The sequence below is a fragment of the Thalia democratica genome, unplaced genomic scaffold, assembly GCF_965202585.1.
Source record: "Thalia democratica unplaced genomic scaffold, ktThaDemo2.hap1.1 HAP1_SCAFFOLD_1804, whole genome shotgun sequence".
Lineage (NCBI taxonomy): Eukaryota > Metazoa > Chordata > Thaliacea > Salpida > Salpidae > Thalia > Thalia democratica.
The window spans coordinates 1-15,000 of record NW_028140613.1 but is presented as its reverse complement, the minus strand read 5'-3'; the positions used below and the strand labels follow the sequence as shown (position 1 = coordinate 15,000).

At 35.9% G+C, this 15,000-nt stretch overlaps 3 non-coding genes and 1 pseudogene across 3 annotated transcripts in view; all 4 read left to right on the top strand.

Annotated features, from left to right (window-relative positions):
• LOC145848880 (U5 spliceosomal RNA) overlaps positions 1-7 on the top strand; it is a 115-nt gene extending 108 nt beyond the window's left edge. Inside the window, exon 1 of the small nuclear RNA XR_014372200.1 lies at positions 1-7. This exon is cut by the window's left edge and continues 108 nt beyond it. This is a non-coding gene — a small nuclear RNA (U5 spliceosomal RNA).
• Positions 8-1,723: 1,716 nt separating this feature from the next.
• On the top strand, positions 1,724-1,842 carry LOC145848877 (5S ribosomal RNA). The gene has a single exon (XR_014372197.1). It is a non-coding gene; the product is annotated as a 5S ribosomal RNA (ribosomal RNA).
• Positions 1,843-5,242: 3,400 nt separating this feature from the next.
• Positions 5,243-5,361, top strand: LOC145848873 (5S ribosomal RNA). The gene has a single exon (XR_014372195.1). It is a non-coding gene; the product is annotated as a 5S ribosomal RNA (ribosomal RNA).
• A 3,290-nt stretch (positions 5,362-8,651) lies between these two features.
• On the top strand, positions 8,652-9,710 carry LOC145848875 (small subunit ribosomal RNA; annotated as a pseudogene).
• Positions 9,711-15,000: the final 5,290 nt, after the last annotated feature.

Here is a 15,000-nt window from a genome sequence, read left to right as displayed (position 1 = left end):
GACAGTCTTCTGACATCGGCAGCTTGCACATATTTAACATACAAAAACATGGCTTCAAGAAACATTTTCCGGTTTTTCTTAGCTTCCAATTATGTGACAAAGAAAATTTCATAAAGAATTATCGCAGGTTTTTTCACAGAATATGTTATTTTCATTTTAGTTGATGTTTTTATTTCATGTTTTATTTTTTAATGTACTTATTGGGTGCTGAAAGATTGATAATCGAACAATCTACCGAAATATTAATAATATTGAAAAATTTAAATTTCGAAATAACCTACCTACGGTTAATCTACACGCGTTTAGAAGCCGTAAAAAAATATTTTCGACTTTGTAATGGACCAAACAAAAAATATAGAAAAAATTATCGAAAAAAAAATCTTTTAAAACTTACCTTACGTTAGTCCTTATGCGTTGCGAAGCTCAAAAAAAATATTTTCGACCTTATAATAGAACAAACAAAGAAAATAGAAAAATTTTCCAAAAAAATAAAAAGTCGAAATTCGAAAAAAGAAGAAAAGTGGTCCTTTTCTAGGAGTTTTTTATTCCCAAAAAATGGGTCGATGTCCCCGTAACCCCTAAAAAAAGGGGGTCGAAATAACATTTTTTCATCATGCCTCAAATGGGCTGAAAAATTTTTACGGGGTCTCTGGACCAAACAAAAACGATCTGTCGAGTCAGAATTCCGAAAATCGAAAATTCCCGAAATTTCTGTACTTAAGAGGCGGGGCGCCCACTATCGACAAAAGTGTGCCAAAACCCACAAACGTTGTGTTACGCGCGCTAAGATAAATACAAGCCTGATTGCTGAAAATGTATTCTATTTGAATAAGGTAAGTATCAACACCAAGGAAGCAATTCCTTTATTATAAACTCATACTCTGACATTGCGCTAATATTGCTCGTGAATTGTTATTTAGTTTAAAAATATAATTTATATTACTTTTATTTTATTTTACTATTTTATATTTTTATTAAAAAATTTCTTGTTTAGTTTCTAAGCAACCACAGTTACGTTTATATGTTTAGTTCTATTGTATTCTATATTTATCGATAATTTAATAAATGTTTTAAAAGACTATTCTGGTTTTCCACGCTCTCTTCAAAAATGTGAGTTCTTTTAATTCTTCCACTTAATTATTCATTTTAAAGTAAACAACTAGTTATACTATACAACTAGTTATATTATTACATTATAATGTATGTGTATTATATACTATCATTTTATAACATAAACATAGTTGAGTTATTAAATTAAACGTCAAATATTTTATTACCTAAAATTAAGTTAATCGTAAAATCTGATGTAGTATGAGATATTCCTTAGAAACTAACTATAAATATTCTTGAAGTAAAACAATACCATCTATAAATAGAACAATGAGAAATAGTAAAACAAACTAAACACAACATGTTTATTTTAACAATATTTTTTATTTAGTTTAATCTAATCTAGTTTACTTAATAAACTTTACTTCTAATTATCATAGTATTTAATATAGAATATAGTTAACAATCTTTTAAACAAAGTCTTAAATAAAGTTACAGGGAGTAATTGTAATTAAAACACCAAAAAAAAAAGGTATTAATAAAAAAAATACTTACATCAAGTTAAAATTTTATAAGGATTAATTTTAAAATATCAAATCGATTGTAAATCAAGTGCAAATAGGTTTTTTAAACAAACCGAAGGGTTTATAAAGGCTTGTAAACGGTTTCAGACGCCTACGACCATACCACACTGAGCACACCCCATCTCGTCCGATCTGGGAAGTTAAGCAGTGTCGGGCGTGGTTAGTACTTAGATGGGTGACCGCTTGGGAATACCACGTGCCGTAGGCTTTTGCTTTTTGAATTCATCTTTTTTGTACTATTTTTCTTTCTGACCTATTTATACTTATTACTCGTTTATTTACATTTTTTTAACGCTTAAAAGAAAAGTAACTTCTAGTTATTAGCAAATAAAAACGTAAGCCAATCAGATAACGTTATTTGCTGTTTAAACCAATTAGAGCGCTAAAAAAGTGGTTTGACCAGTTTGAGATATCGAAAAAATAATTGCACCATCTTGTAGAGTACAATTTTCTGAGTTAAAATTAATACAATTAGTCTTTTATACTAAAACTTAAAAGTTTTTTTGTCCACAAACAAATCACTTGAAAAATCAAACGAAAATAAATTTTGCACTTTTGTATTGTGAGTCATAATAAGTTATTTACTGTTACCAACAGATACTAGCAAAAGCTTCTTAAAGTTTTGTATTAACTTAATGTATTTGTAATAAATTTTACTTAATAGAAACTATTGAATTACGTTTACTTAGTTTACTTTTGTATGTGTATTAAATATATAGCAATTTTGTTTGAACTTAAATAAGGACTATTAAACTATTAAAAGAAAACTATCAAAGTTTACTAACTCAAAAGCTAAATCTTAGTTTTATTGTTATAAACATTTATGTTGTAATTTACTAATAACTAAATGAGTTTATTTCAAACAAAAAGAATTAAATAATGTTATGTTATGTCAAGCCTCCTATATGAGGTATATAGGTATATAAGGTATACAAGCTTATGTTTGAAAGTTATAATAATAAAAATAAAAATAAATATTTAGTTGGTAAAATTTGTATGTTTTAATATGCTTTGAAATTAGAGTTAGTATAGAAGTTTTTTTTTAAGTATAATAAATATAAATATTTAGTTACTAACAATAAACTAAAATACCAATTTTGTAGTTATTACAAAAAAAAAAACAAAAATATTATACAAAAGTTTCATAATTATAAGCTTTGAATAACTTTACTTCATAACTATATTCATGTTTGCATATTTAAATTATAAAAAGTTAGTGTTTTGTGTATTGACTTTATGATTATTTTATTTTAGTAACTGTTAGTTTTATACTTTAATAAAAGAAATATGGTTAACAAGTAAGTTAAAAATGAAAGAAGCATAAAAAAACACACTATTTAACTGCTTATTCAATAGTTTGATTATTTAATTATTTTTCTGTTATATAGTTTAATCGTATTGTATAAAAAATACAGAGGTTTAAAGTAAGTTTGAATAAAAATAAAACAAAACATATAAAAAACAGTTCAAATACATAGTTTTTTTTTTTAATGTTCGCGATGGAGAAAACAATGGAGAAAATTTAATTCTTTAATAATAAGTAGTAATTTAAAAAAAAAATAATACAAATAAAGTTATACAATATATATACAATAGTTTGTCAAACTAGGCAAAAAAGAGTAGGCCACCACTACAATCCAATGTTCCAACTGGAAATTCAATGAGATCGTTACTGTACTTGTGATGAACGTTGATAATCCCAAAGATTGTAAGTCGAAGGCCTTACCCAACCTAACCAGCGCACTGGTTTTCTTACAACTGAATTAATCAACATTTAATATTGAATATAATCATTATTGATAGATAGAGGAATGTTGACAATCAACAACAGATTGTAAGTCAAAGGCATTACTCGACCAAAGTACCCACAACCTAGATTGAACAACATTTATTAGATAGATTTGTTTATTGATAGATAGAGAAATATTGACAATCCACAACAGATTGTAAGTCAAAGGCATTACTCGACCCAAGTACCCACAACCTAGATTGAACAACATTTGTTAGATAGATTTGTTAAATAGATAGATAGTACAGTATAATCTCAAAGAATTTGAAGTTGAACATTGAACAATAGTGGCCACCATTTCAGGCCTGCTGGCAGCTAGATTACAGCCCCCGGCTACGCAGACCTGCAATATTGATGAAAAAAAACAGTATATATATTTCCGAATCTGACTTTGAGTACTTTTTATATATTATTAACAAAGTTTTTTAGGGGTAATATCTGTTTAGTTCTTTAATATATCTTTAAAATAAAACACTAAATTAATAACATAATAATAATAATATTTTGTTTTTAATTCGTTAATAAAGTTATTTAATAATATTATATATTAAATGTATATAATAAGTTTAAGTAATAAAATAAATATAATATAACAAATATATTGTATAATAATAATTTTAAAATTAGTAAAAAATAAATAAACATAGTTGAGTTATCAAATTAAACAAACTAGAACGTCAAGTATTTAATTACTAAAATTAATTTAATTTAAATTCAAATTGACACTGTAATTGACATGTAATTGTAATTGACAAAATTATAAAAATCAACCTATTTATATAGCAAAATATTTCTTTATCTTTGTCGTGGCGTTGGGTCTTTGGTCTTGACAGCTAACTCATAAGCGGAAGGTTGTGAGATCGAGTCCCGCTAGTCGTCACGCAAGACATATACTTGAGAGCCGGAGTTAAATTTCTTTGTCATTTGAATTTGAACGCCTGCTAGACAGGCAATTTTTTTGTTATTTAGTGATTTATTAAAGCAGTTTTGCGTTTTACGTTTTTAGCAGACATGCAGTTTCCACTATGACATTGTTTACGTTAATTAATTGTCTCTCAAAATATATTTATATTATATCACATTAAATGAAAAAATAAGTTAACTATCTTATATTAATTTAAATAACGTTTATATAACCTTTTACTAAATTTTTATAAGTTTAATATTCTTATCAATTATTTTATATATTACTTTTTTAAGGTGTTTAAAACTTTTAGAAGCTGTATGTAATGTCTTTTAGTTTAATAGTTCTGTTAAACTATAAAAAAATATAAACATGGTTGAGTTATCAAATTAAACAAAATAGAACGTCAAGTATATAATTACTAAAATTAATTTAATTAAAAAAAAATCTCAGGTAATCTAAAATGTCAGGAATTATTTAAAAATAAATATAAATTTAAAACTTATTATATTGAAAAGATTGATGAATAATACTCTTGAATGTATGCAATGTTTGTATTTGTAATGCAATAACATAAATGGATAGATCAATGACAAATTGTAAACATATTGTATTATTTTATTTTACGATTTTATTTATTTAATTCAATAATTCAATAAACTTTACTTCTACTTGTCCTGGTCTTAGGTAATTTATAGATAACAATTATTTAAACAAACACTTTTGTACAGTTACAATACAGTTTTAGTACAGTTTGGGAGTAACTGTTGATAAAAAAAAACAAAAAAAAAGGTTAATTCAGGTTAAAATTTTATAAGGAATAATTTTAAAATATCAAATTGATTGTAAATCAAGTGCAAATAGGTTTTTTAAACAAACCGAAGGGTTTATAAAGGCTTGTAAACGCTTTCAAACGCCTACGACCATACCACACTGAGCACACCCCATCTCGTCCGATCTGGGAAGTTAAGCAGTGTCGGGCGTGGTTAGTACTTAGATGGGTGACCGCTTGGGAATACCACGTGCCGTAGGCTTTTGCTTTTTGAATTCATCTTTTTGTACTATTTTTCTTTCTGACCTATTTATACATATTACTCGTTTATTTACATTTCTTTAACGCTTAAAAGAAAAGTAAATTCTAGTTATTAGCAAATAAAAACGTAAGCCAATCAGATAACGTTATTTGCTGTTTAAACCAATTAGAGCGCTAAAAAAGTGGTTTGACCAGTTTGAGATATCGAAAAAATAATGGCACCATCTTGTAGAGTACAATTTTCTGAGTTAAAATTAATACAATTAGTCTTTTATACTAAAACTTAAAAGTTTTTTTGTCCACAAACAAATCACTTGAAAAATCAAACGAAAATAAATTTTGCACTTTTGTATTGTGAGTCATAATAAGTTATTTACTGTTACCAACAGATACTAGCAAAAGCTTTTTAAAGTTTTGTATTAACTTAATGTATTTGTACTTAGTTTAAATTAATAGAGTTTATTTGGTTTACTTTATTATGTGTATTGAATGTGATACAACTAAAACAAAACAAACAAGGAGAGTACTTGAATAGAACCAACACAATTTACAGACCAGTTGTGTACTAAACTTAAAGCAATTCTGAATAGTGAATATGCAGTTATTATTATAAGTTCAAAGTTCACTTTAACTTAATTTAATGTATTTTGTAAATTGGTTTTATTTAATAGATAGTAGTGAATTACTTTATTTAATTTACTTTAGTATGTGTTATATAACTTTATTTAAACAAGAAGCAAAACGGGATTATACTTTCAATAAACTACACAATTTACAGACCAGTTGTGTACTAAATTTAAAGCAATTCTGAATAGTGAATATGCAGTTATTATTATAAGTTCAAAGTTCATTTTTATTTATTTTAATGTATTTTGTAAATTGGTTTTATATAATAGATAGTAGTGAATTACTTTATTTAATTTACTTTAGTATGTGTTGTATAACTTTATTTAAACCAGAAGCAAAACGGGATTATACTTTCAATAAACTACACAATTTACAGACCAGTTGTGTACTAAATAAAAAGCTATTGTGAATAGTGAATATGCAATTGTTATTATAAGTTTATAAGTTCACAGTTTACAAAAGCTTAACAATTTAGTTATTATTTTGTTCATATTTGCATATCTAATTTATGAAAAGTTAGTGTTATGTGTATTGGCTTTTTAATTTCTTTATTTGTAGAACTGCTAGTTTTATATTCTAAAGAAACATGTTTAAATAAATATGTTTAACAAGTAACTTAAAAATGGAAGAAATATATTGTATATATTGAACTATTTATATTTATTCTAGCTATTTGCTTAGTGTATTTATTAATGTGATTATTTTATTTTGTTGTTTGTCTTATAGTTTAATCGTATTGTGTTGAAATATATATAACAAATACAGAGGTTTAAAGTAAGTTTAAATGAAAATAAAATAAGACATATAGTTGAAATTATAAAATTATAAGTTTAAAAAAATAGTTTTTTTTTTTTTTTCTTTGTTTGTTTGATTGTTTGTTTATTATATAATCGCGACGTTTCATTTTATTACTTTTAAGCATACTAAATATAATAATAGGTATAGTTATAGGAAAAATTCTATTAGTTTCTAATGTAATAAAAAAGTTTATTTCCACAAATAAATAAATACCTGAAAAATCAAATGAAAAATAAATTTCGCACTCTTGTATTGTGAGTCATAATAGGTTATTTACTGTTACCAACAGATACTAGCGAAGGCTTTTTAAAGTTCTATGTTAATTCAATGTATTTGTACTTAGTTTTATTAAAATGACAGTATTTTTAGTTAAGTATGTTTATTTAACGTTGTGTAACTCAAGTAAAACCAGAAGCAAATAAGGAGACTACTTTCAATAAACTACACAAATTAAAAATATATTATTATTTATAAATCAATCGTGTTGTGTTTCAAAATACATTTTTCAAATAATGTTTTACAAGTATTTATCAGTTATTTAGTTTTCTTTTTATAGTTTAGCTGTATTGTTTTATTTATTTGTTATTATTTTTATTTAATTGTTTGCTTATTATATTTATCGCCATGTGCTTAAAAAATAAAACAACTATAAAGGTTTAAAAAGTAAGTTTAAATAAAAATAAAATGAAACATATAAAATAAGTTTATGATTTTTTTATTATTATTATTTTTATTTAATTGTTTGCTTATTATATTTATCGCGATGTGCTTAAAAGAATAGAACAAATACAAAGGTTTAAATTGTAAGTTTTAAATAAAATAAAATGTAACATATAAAATAAGCTTATGTTTGATTTTTTTATTTTATTTTTATTTATTTTTATTTAATTGTTTGTTTATTATATTTATCGCGATCTGCTTAAAAAAATAAAACGAGTATTAAGGTTTGAAAAGGTTATTAAATAAAAATAAAATGAAACATATAAAATAAGCTTATGTTTTTATTTTTATTTTTTTTTTTATTATTATTTTTATTCAATTGTTTGTTTATTATATTTATCGCAATGTGCTTAAAACGATAAAACAAATATAAAGATTTAAAAAGTAAGTTTAAATAAAAAATAATACAAATAAAGCTTATTTATAATAAACAAACATATTTAAAACATTATAAAAAGTAGTTTATATATATTATTTTTTATTTATTTCTTTTAAACATATTAAATAAAGTATAAAAAAAGTATTAAAACATTTAAACGTAGCATAAATAAGCTTAAAATATTAAAAAAATTGAAAAGAAACAAAGAAATTTAAAAAAAATCGGGAAAAATCGGCAAAAAAGTTCAACAACAACATTTGAGCATCATACGCGTATGCATTACTTTACACTAGTGAGAGAGACGTGTTTGTGCGTTCGGTCGACTTGGCGAGAAAGCGGGCTTAAAGCATTACTGTTTAGCACCCGAGGCGCGGCTATTGCAGCGGCGGCGAACGTGCTATGTAAACGCATCGGAGCAGCGTATGAAAAACTACAAGCGTCCAGCGGCGGTAGGCTTATAGCTTTGCGAAGTCGTCGAGACGAGTAGCCGACGCAGGCACGGCTCGAGGCGGGTAACTGCAGCAGACAGATGGCGTGTTGCTGCTGACGAGTTAACCGGCAGAAGGCAAACGGTTGGTCGGGAGAAAGAACAGTCAGTTGTATAGCTGCATGCTGCAGTCGACGCGGGCTGGCGCTTTAAACAGCAAAAGGCCGGCGCCGACTTTCAGTAACGTTCGCAAGGCTTTTAAGCCGAGTGATAGAAAAGGTCTGTATTTATACAGTAAAAACGCTCAGTCGAGCAACGGGTTTAAACGCCCTCGGATAGTTATCTGGTTGATCCTGCCAGTAGTCATATGCTTGTCTCAAAGATTAAGCCATGCAAGTGTAAGTACGAGCTCACGTACAGTGAAACTGCGAATGGCTCATTAAATCAGTTATGGTTCATTTGATTGTACGCTTTTACATGGATAACTGTGGCAATTCTAGAGCTAATACATGCGTAAAGCGCCGAACTGACGTGAGGCGCGCATTTATCAGACCAAAACTAACCGGCTTTCGGGTCGTTACAATGGTGACTCTGGATAAGCTTGCGGATCGCACGGCCTAGTGCTGGCGACATCTCATTAAAGCAACTGCCCTATCAACTATCGTCGGTACGGTATCGGCCTACCGAGGTTGTAACGGGTGACGGAGAATCAGGGTTCGATTCCGGAGAGGGAGCCTGAGAAACGGCTACCACATCCAAGGAAGGCAGCAGGCGCGCAAATTACCCATTCCCGGCTCGGGGAGGTAGTGACGAAAAATAACAATGCAGACCTCGTACGAGGTCCTGCAATTGGAATGAGTACACTTTAAACTTTTTAACGAGTATCCATTGGAGGGCAAGTCTGGTGCCAGCAGCCGCGGTAATTCCAGCTCCAAAAGTGTATATTTAAGTTGTTGCGGTTGAAAAGCTCGTAGTTGGATATAGGGACGGCGAGGTTGGTCGGTCGAAAGGCTAGCACTGGCCTCGTTGTTCTTGTTGGTCGGTGCCTTCGCGGTGCTCTTAACTGAGTGTTGCGGTGGTCCGGCAAGTTTACCTTGAAAAAATTAGAGTGTTCAAAGCAGGCTTTACGCTTGTATAATGTTGCATGGAATAATGGAATAGGACCTCGGTTCTATTTTGTTGGTTTTCGGAGCACGAGGTAATGATTAATAGGAACGGACGGGGGCATCCGTACTGTGCCGTTAGAGGTGAAATTCTTGGATCGGCGCAAGACGAACGACTGCGAAAGCATTTGCCAAGAATGTTTTCTTTAATCAAGAGCGAAAGTCAGAGGTTCGAAGACGATCAGATACCGTCCTAGTTCTGAGGGTTAGGGTTAGGGTTAGGGTTAGGGTTAGGGTTAGGGTTAGGGTTAGGGTTAGGGTTAGGGTTAGGGTTAGGGTTAGGGTTAGGGTTAGGGTTAGGGTTAGGGTTAGGGTTAGGGTTAGGGTTAGGGTTAGGGTTAGGGTTAGGGTTAGGGTTAGGGTTAGGGTTAGGGTTAGGGTTAGGGTTAGGGTTAGGGTTAGGGTTAGGGTTAGGGTTAGGGTTAGGGTTAGGGTTAGGGTTAGGGTTAGGGTTAGGGTTAGGGTTAGGGTTAGGGTTAGGGTTAGGGTTAGGGTTAGGGTTAGGGTTAGGGTTAGGGTTAGGGTTAGGGTTAGGGTTAGGGTTAGGGTTAGGGTTAGGGTTAGGGTTAGGGTTAGGGTTAGGGTTAGGGTTAGGGTTAGGGTTAGGGTTAGGGTTAGGGTTAGGGTTAGGGTTAGGGTTAGGGTTAGGGTTAGGGTTAGGGTTAGGGTTAGGGTTAGGGTTAGGGTTAGGGTTAGGGTTAGGGTTAGGGTTAGGGTTAGGGTTAGGGTTAGGGTTAGGGTTAGGGTTAGGGTTAGGGTTAGGGTTAGGGTTAGGGTTAGGGTTAGGGTTAGGGTTAGGGTTAGGGTTAGGGTTAGGGTTAGGGTTAGGGTTAGGGTTAGGGTTAGGGTTAGGGTTAGGGTTAGGGTTAGGGTTAGGGTTAGGGTTAGGGTTAGGGTTAGGGTTAGGGTTAGGGTTAGGGTTAGGGTTAGGGTTAGGGTTAGGGTTAGGGTTAGGGTTAGGGTTAGGGTTAGGGTTAGGGTTAGGGTTAGGGTTAGGGTTAGGGTTAGGGTTAGGGTTAGGGTTAGGGTTAGGGTTAGGGTTAGGGTTAGGGTTAGGGTTAGGGTTAGGGTTAGGGTTAGGGTTAGGGTTAGGGTTAGGGTTAGGGTTAGGGTTAGGGTTAGGGTTAGGGTTAGGGTTAGGGTTAGGGTTAGGGTTAGGGTTAGGGTTAGGGTTAGGGTTAGGGTTAGGGTTAGGGTTAGGGTTAGGGTTAGGGTTAGGGTTAGGGTTAGGGTTAGGGTTAGGGTTAGGGTTAGGGTTAGGGTTAGGGTTAGGGTTAGGGTTAGGGTTAGGGTTAGGGTTAGGGTTAGGGTTAGGGTTAGGGTTAGGGTTAGGGTTAGGGTTAGGGTTAGGGTTAGGGTTAGGGTTAGGGTTAGGGTTAGGGTTAGGGTTAGGGTTAGGGTTAGGGTTAGGGTTAGGGTTAGGGTTAGGGTTAGGGTTAGGGTTAGGGTTAGGGTTAGGGTTAGGGTTAGGGTTAGGGTTAGGGTTAGGGTTAGGGTTAGGGTTAGGGTTAGGGTTAGGGTTAGGGTTAGGGTTAGGGTTAGGGTTAGGGTTAGGGTTAGGGTTAGGGTTAGGGTTAGGGTTAGGGTTAGGGTTAGGGTTAGGGTTAGGGTTAGGGTTAGGGTTAGGGTTAGGGTTAGGGTTAGGGTTAGGGTTAGGGTTAGGGTTAGGGTTAGGGTTAGGGTTAGGGTTAGGGTTAGGGTTAGGGTTAGGGTTAGGGTTAGGGTTAGGGTTAGGGTTAGGGTTAGGGTTAGGGTTAGGGTTAGGGTTAGGGTTAGGGTTAGGGTTAGGGTTAAGGGTTAGGGTTAGGGTTAGGGTTAGGGTTAGGGTTAGGGTTAGGGTTAGGGTTAGGGTTAGGGTTAGGGTTAGGGTTAGGGTTAGGGTTAGGGTTAGGGTTAGGGTTAGGGTTAGGGTTAGGGTTAGGGTTAGGGTTAGGGTTAGGGTTAGGGTTAGGGTTAGGGTTAGGGTTAGGGTTAGGGTTAGGGTTAGGGTTAGGGTTAGGGTTAGGGTTAGGGTTAGGGTTAGGGTTAGGGTTAGGGTTAGGGTTAGGGTTAGGGTTAGGGTTAGGGTTAGGGTTAGGGTTAGGGTTAGGGTTAGGGTTAGGGTTAGGGTTAGGGTTAGGGTTAGGGTTAGGGTTAGGGTTAGGGTTAGGGTTAGGGTTAGGGTTAGGGTTAGGGTTAGGGTTAGGGTTAGGGTTAGGGTTAGGGTTAGGGTTAGGGTTAGGGTTAGGGTTAGGGTTAGGGTTAGGGTTAGGGTTAGGGTTAGGGTTAGGGTTAGGGTTAGGGTTAGGGTTAGGGTTAGGGTTAGGTTAGGGTTAGGGTTAGGGTTAGGGTTAGGGTTAGGGTTAGGGTTAGGGTTAGGGTTAGGGTTAGGGTTAGGGTTAGGGTTAGGGTTAGGGTTAGGGTTAGGGTTAGGGTTAGGGTTAGGGTTAGGGTTAGGGTTAGGGTTAGGGTTAGGGTTAGGGTTAGGGTTAGGGTTAGGGTTAGGGTTAGGGTTAGGGTTAGGGTTAGGGTTAGGGTTAGGGTTAGGGTTAGGGTTAGGGTTAGGGTTAGGGTTAGGGTTAGGGTTAGGGTTAGGGTTAGGGTTAGGGTTAGGGTTAGGGTTAGGGTTAGGGTTAGGGTTAGGGTTAGGGTTAGGGTTAGGGTTAGGGTTAGGGTTAGGGTTAGGGTTAGGGTTAGGGTTAGGGTTAGGGTTAGGGTTAGGGTTAGGGTTAGGGTTAGGGTTAGGGTTAGGGTTAGGGTTAGGTTAGGGTTAGGGTTAGGGTTAGGGTTAGGGTTAGGGTTAGGGTTAGGGTTAGGGTTAGGGTTAGGGTTAGGGTTAGGGTTAGGGTTAGGGTTAGGGTTAGGGTTAGGGTTAGGGTTAGGGTTAGGGTTAGGGTTAGGGTTAGGGTTAGGGTTAGGGTTAGGGTTAGGGTTAGGGTTAGGGTTAGGGTTAGGGTTAGGGTTAGGGTTAGGGTTAGGGTTAGGGTTAGGGTTAGGGTTAGGGTTAGGGTTAGGGTTAGGGTTAGGGTTAGGGTTAGGGTTAGGGTTAGGGTTAGGGTTAGGGTTAGGGTTAGGGTTAGGGTTAGGGTTAGGGTTAGGGTTAGGGTTAGGGTTAGGGTTAGGGTTAGGGTTAGGGTTAGGGTTAGGGTTAGGGTTAGGGTTAGGGTTAGGGTTAGGGTTAGGGTTAGGGTTAGGGTTAGGGTTAGGGTTAGGGTTAGGGTTAGGGTTAGGGTTAGGGTTAGGGTTAGGGTTAGGGTTAGGGTTAGGGTTAGGGTTAGGGTTAGGGTTAGGGTTAGGGTTAGGGTTAGGGTTAGGGTTAGGGTTAGGGTTAGGGTTAGGGTTAGGGTTAGGGTTAGGGTTAGGGTTAGGGTTAGGGTTAGGGTTAGGGTTAGGGTTAGGGTTAGGGTTAGGGTTAGGTTAGGGTTAGGGTTAGGGTTAGGGTTAGGGTTAGGGTTAGGGTTAGGGTTAGGGTTAGGGTTAGGGTTAGGGTTAGGGTTAGGGTTAGGGTTAGGGTTAGGGTTAGGGTTAGGGTTAGGGTTAGGGTTAGGGTTAGGGTTAGGGTTAGGGTTAGGGTTAGGGTTAGGGTTAGGGTTAGGGTTAGGGTTAGGGTTAGGGTTAGGGTTAGGGTTAGGGTTAGGGTTAGGGTTAGGGTTAGGGTTAGGGTTAGGGTTAGGGTTAGGGTTAGGGTTAGGGTTAGGGTTAGGGTTAGGGTTAGGGTTAGGGTTAGGGTTAGGGTTAGGGTTAGGGTTAGGGTTAGGGTTAGGGTTAGGGTTAGGGTTAGGGTTAGGGTTAGGGTTAGGGTTAGGGTTAGGGTTAGGGTTAGGGTTAGGGTTAGGGTTAGGGTTAGGGTTAGGGTTAGGGTTAGGGTTAGGGTTAGGGTTAGGGTTAGGGTTAGGGTTAGGGTTAGGGTTAGGGTTAGGGTTAGGGTTAGGGTTAGGGTTAGGGTTAGGGTTAGGGTTAGGGTTAGGGTTAGGGTTAGGGTTAGGGTTAGGGTTAGGGTTAGGGTTAGGGTTAGGGTTAGGGTTAGGGTTAGGGTTAGGGTTAGGGTTAGGGTTAGGGTTAGGGTTAGGGTTAGGGTTAGGGTTAGGGTTAGGGTTAGGGTTAGGGTTAGGGTTAGGGTTAGGGTTAGGGTTAGGGTTAGGGTTAGGGTTAGGGTTAGGGTTAGGGTTAGGGTTAGGGTTAGGGTTAGGGTTAGGGTTAGGGTTAGGGTTAGGGTTAGGGTTAGGGTTAGGGTTAGGGTTAGGGTTAGGGTTAGGGTTAGGGTTAGGGTTAGGGTTAGGGTTAGGGTTAGGGTTAGGGTTAGGGTTAGGGTTAGGGTTAGGGTTAGGGTTAGGGTTAGGGTTAGGGTTAGGGTTAGGGTTAGGGTTAGGGTTAGGGTTAGGGTTAGGGTTAGGGTTAGGGTTAGGGTTAGGGTTAGGGTTAGGGTTAGGGTTAGGGTTAGGGTTAGGGTTAGGGTTAGGGTTAGGGTTAGGGTTAGGGTTAGGGTTAGGGTTAGGGTTAGGGTTAGGGTTAGGGTTAGGGTTAGGGTTAGGGTTAGGGTTAGGGTTAGGGTTAGGGTTAGGGTTAGGGTTAGGGTTAGGGTTAGGGTTAGGGTTAGGGTTAGGGTTAGGGTTAGGGTTAGGGTTAGGGTTAGGGTTAGGGTTAGGGTTAGGGTTAGGGTTAGGGTTAGGGTTAGGGTTAGGGTTAGGGTTAGGGTTAGGGTTAGGGTTAGGGTTAGGGTTAGGGTTAGGGTTAGGGTTAGGGTTAGGGTTAGGGTTAGGGTTAGGGTTAGGGTTAGGGTTAGGGTTAGGGTTAGGGTTAGGGTTAGGGTTAGGGTTAGGGTTAGGGTTAGGGTTAGGGTTAGGGTTAGGGTTAGGGTTAGGGTTAGGGTTAGGGTTAGGGTTAGGGTTAGGGTTAGGGTTAGGGTTAGGGTTAGGGTTAGGGTTAGGGTTAGGGTTAGGGTTAGGGTTAGGGTTAGGGTTAGGGTTAGGGTTAGGGTTAGGGTTAGGGTTAGGGTTAGGGTTAGGGTTAGGGTTAGGGTTAGGGTTAGGGTTAGGGTTAGGGTTAGGGTTAGGGTTAGGGTTAGGGTTAGGGTTAGGGTTAGGGTTAGGGTTAGGGTTAGGGTTAGGGTTAGGGTTAGGGTTAGGGTTAGGGTTAGGGTTAGGGTTAGGGTTAGGGTTAGGGTTAGGGTTAGGGTTAGGGTTAGGGTTAGGGTTAGGGTTAGGGTTAGGGTTAGGGTTAGGGTTAGGGTTAGGGTTAGGGTTAGGGTTAGGGTTAGGGTTAGGGTTAGGGTTAGGGTTAGGGTTAGGGTTAGGGTTAGGGTTAGGGTTAGGGTTAGGGTTAGGGTTAGGGTTAGGGTTAGGGTTAGGGTTAGGGTTAGGGTTAGGGTTAGGGTTAGGGTTAGGGTTAGGGTTAGGGTTAGGGTTAGGGTTAGGGTTAGGGTTAGGGTTAGGGTTAGGGTTAGGGTTAGGGTTAGGGTTAGGGTTAGGGTTAGGGTTAGGGTTAGGGTTAGGGTTAGGGTTAGGGTTAGGGTTAGGGTTAGGGTTAGGGTTAGGGTTAGGGTTAGGG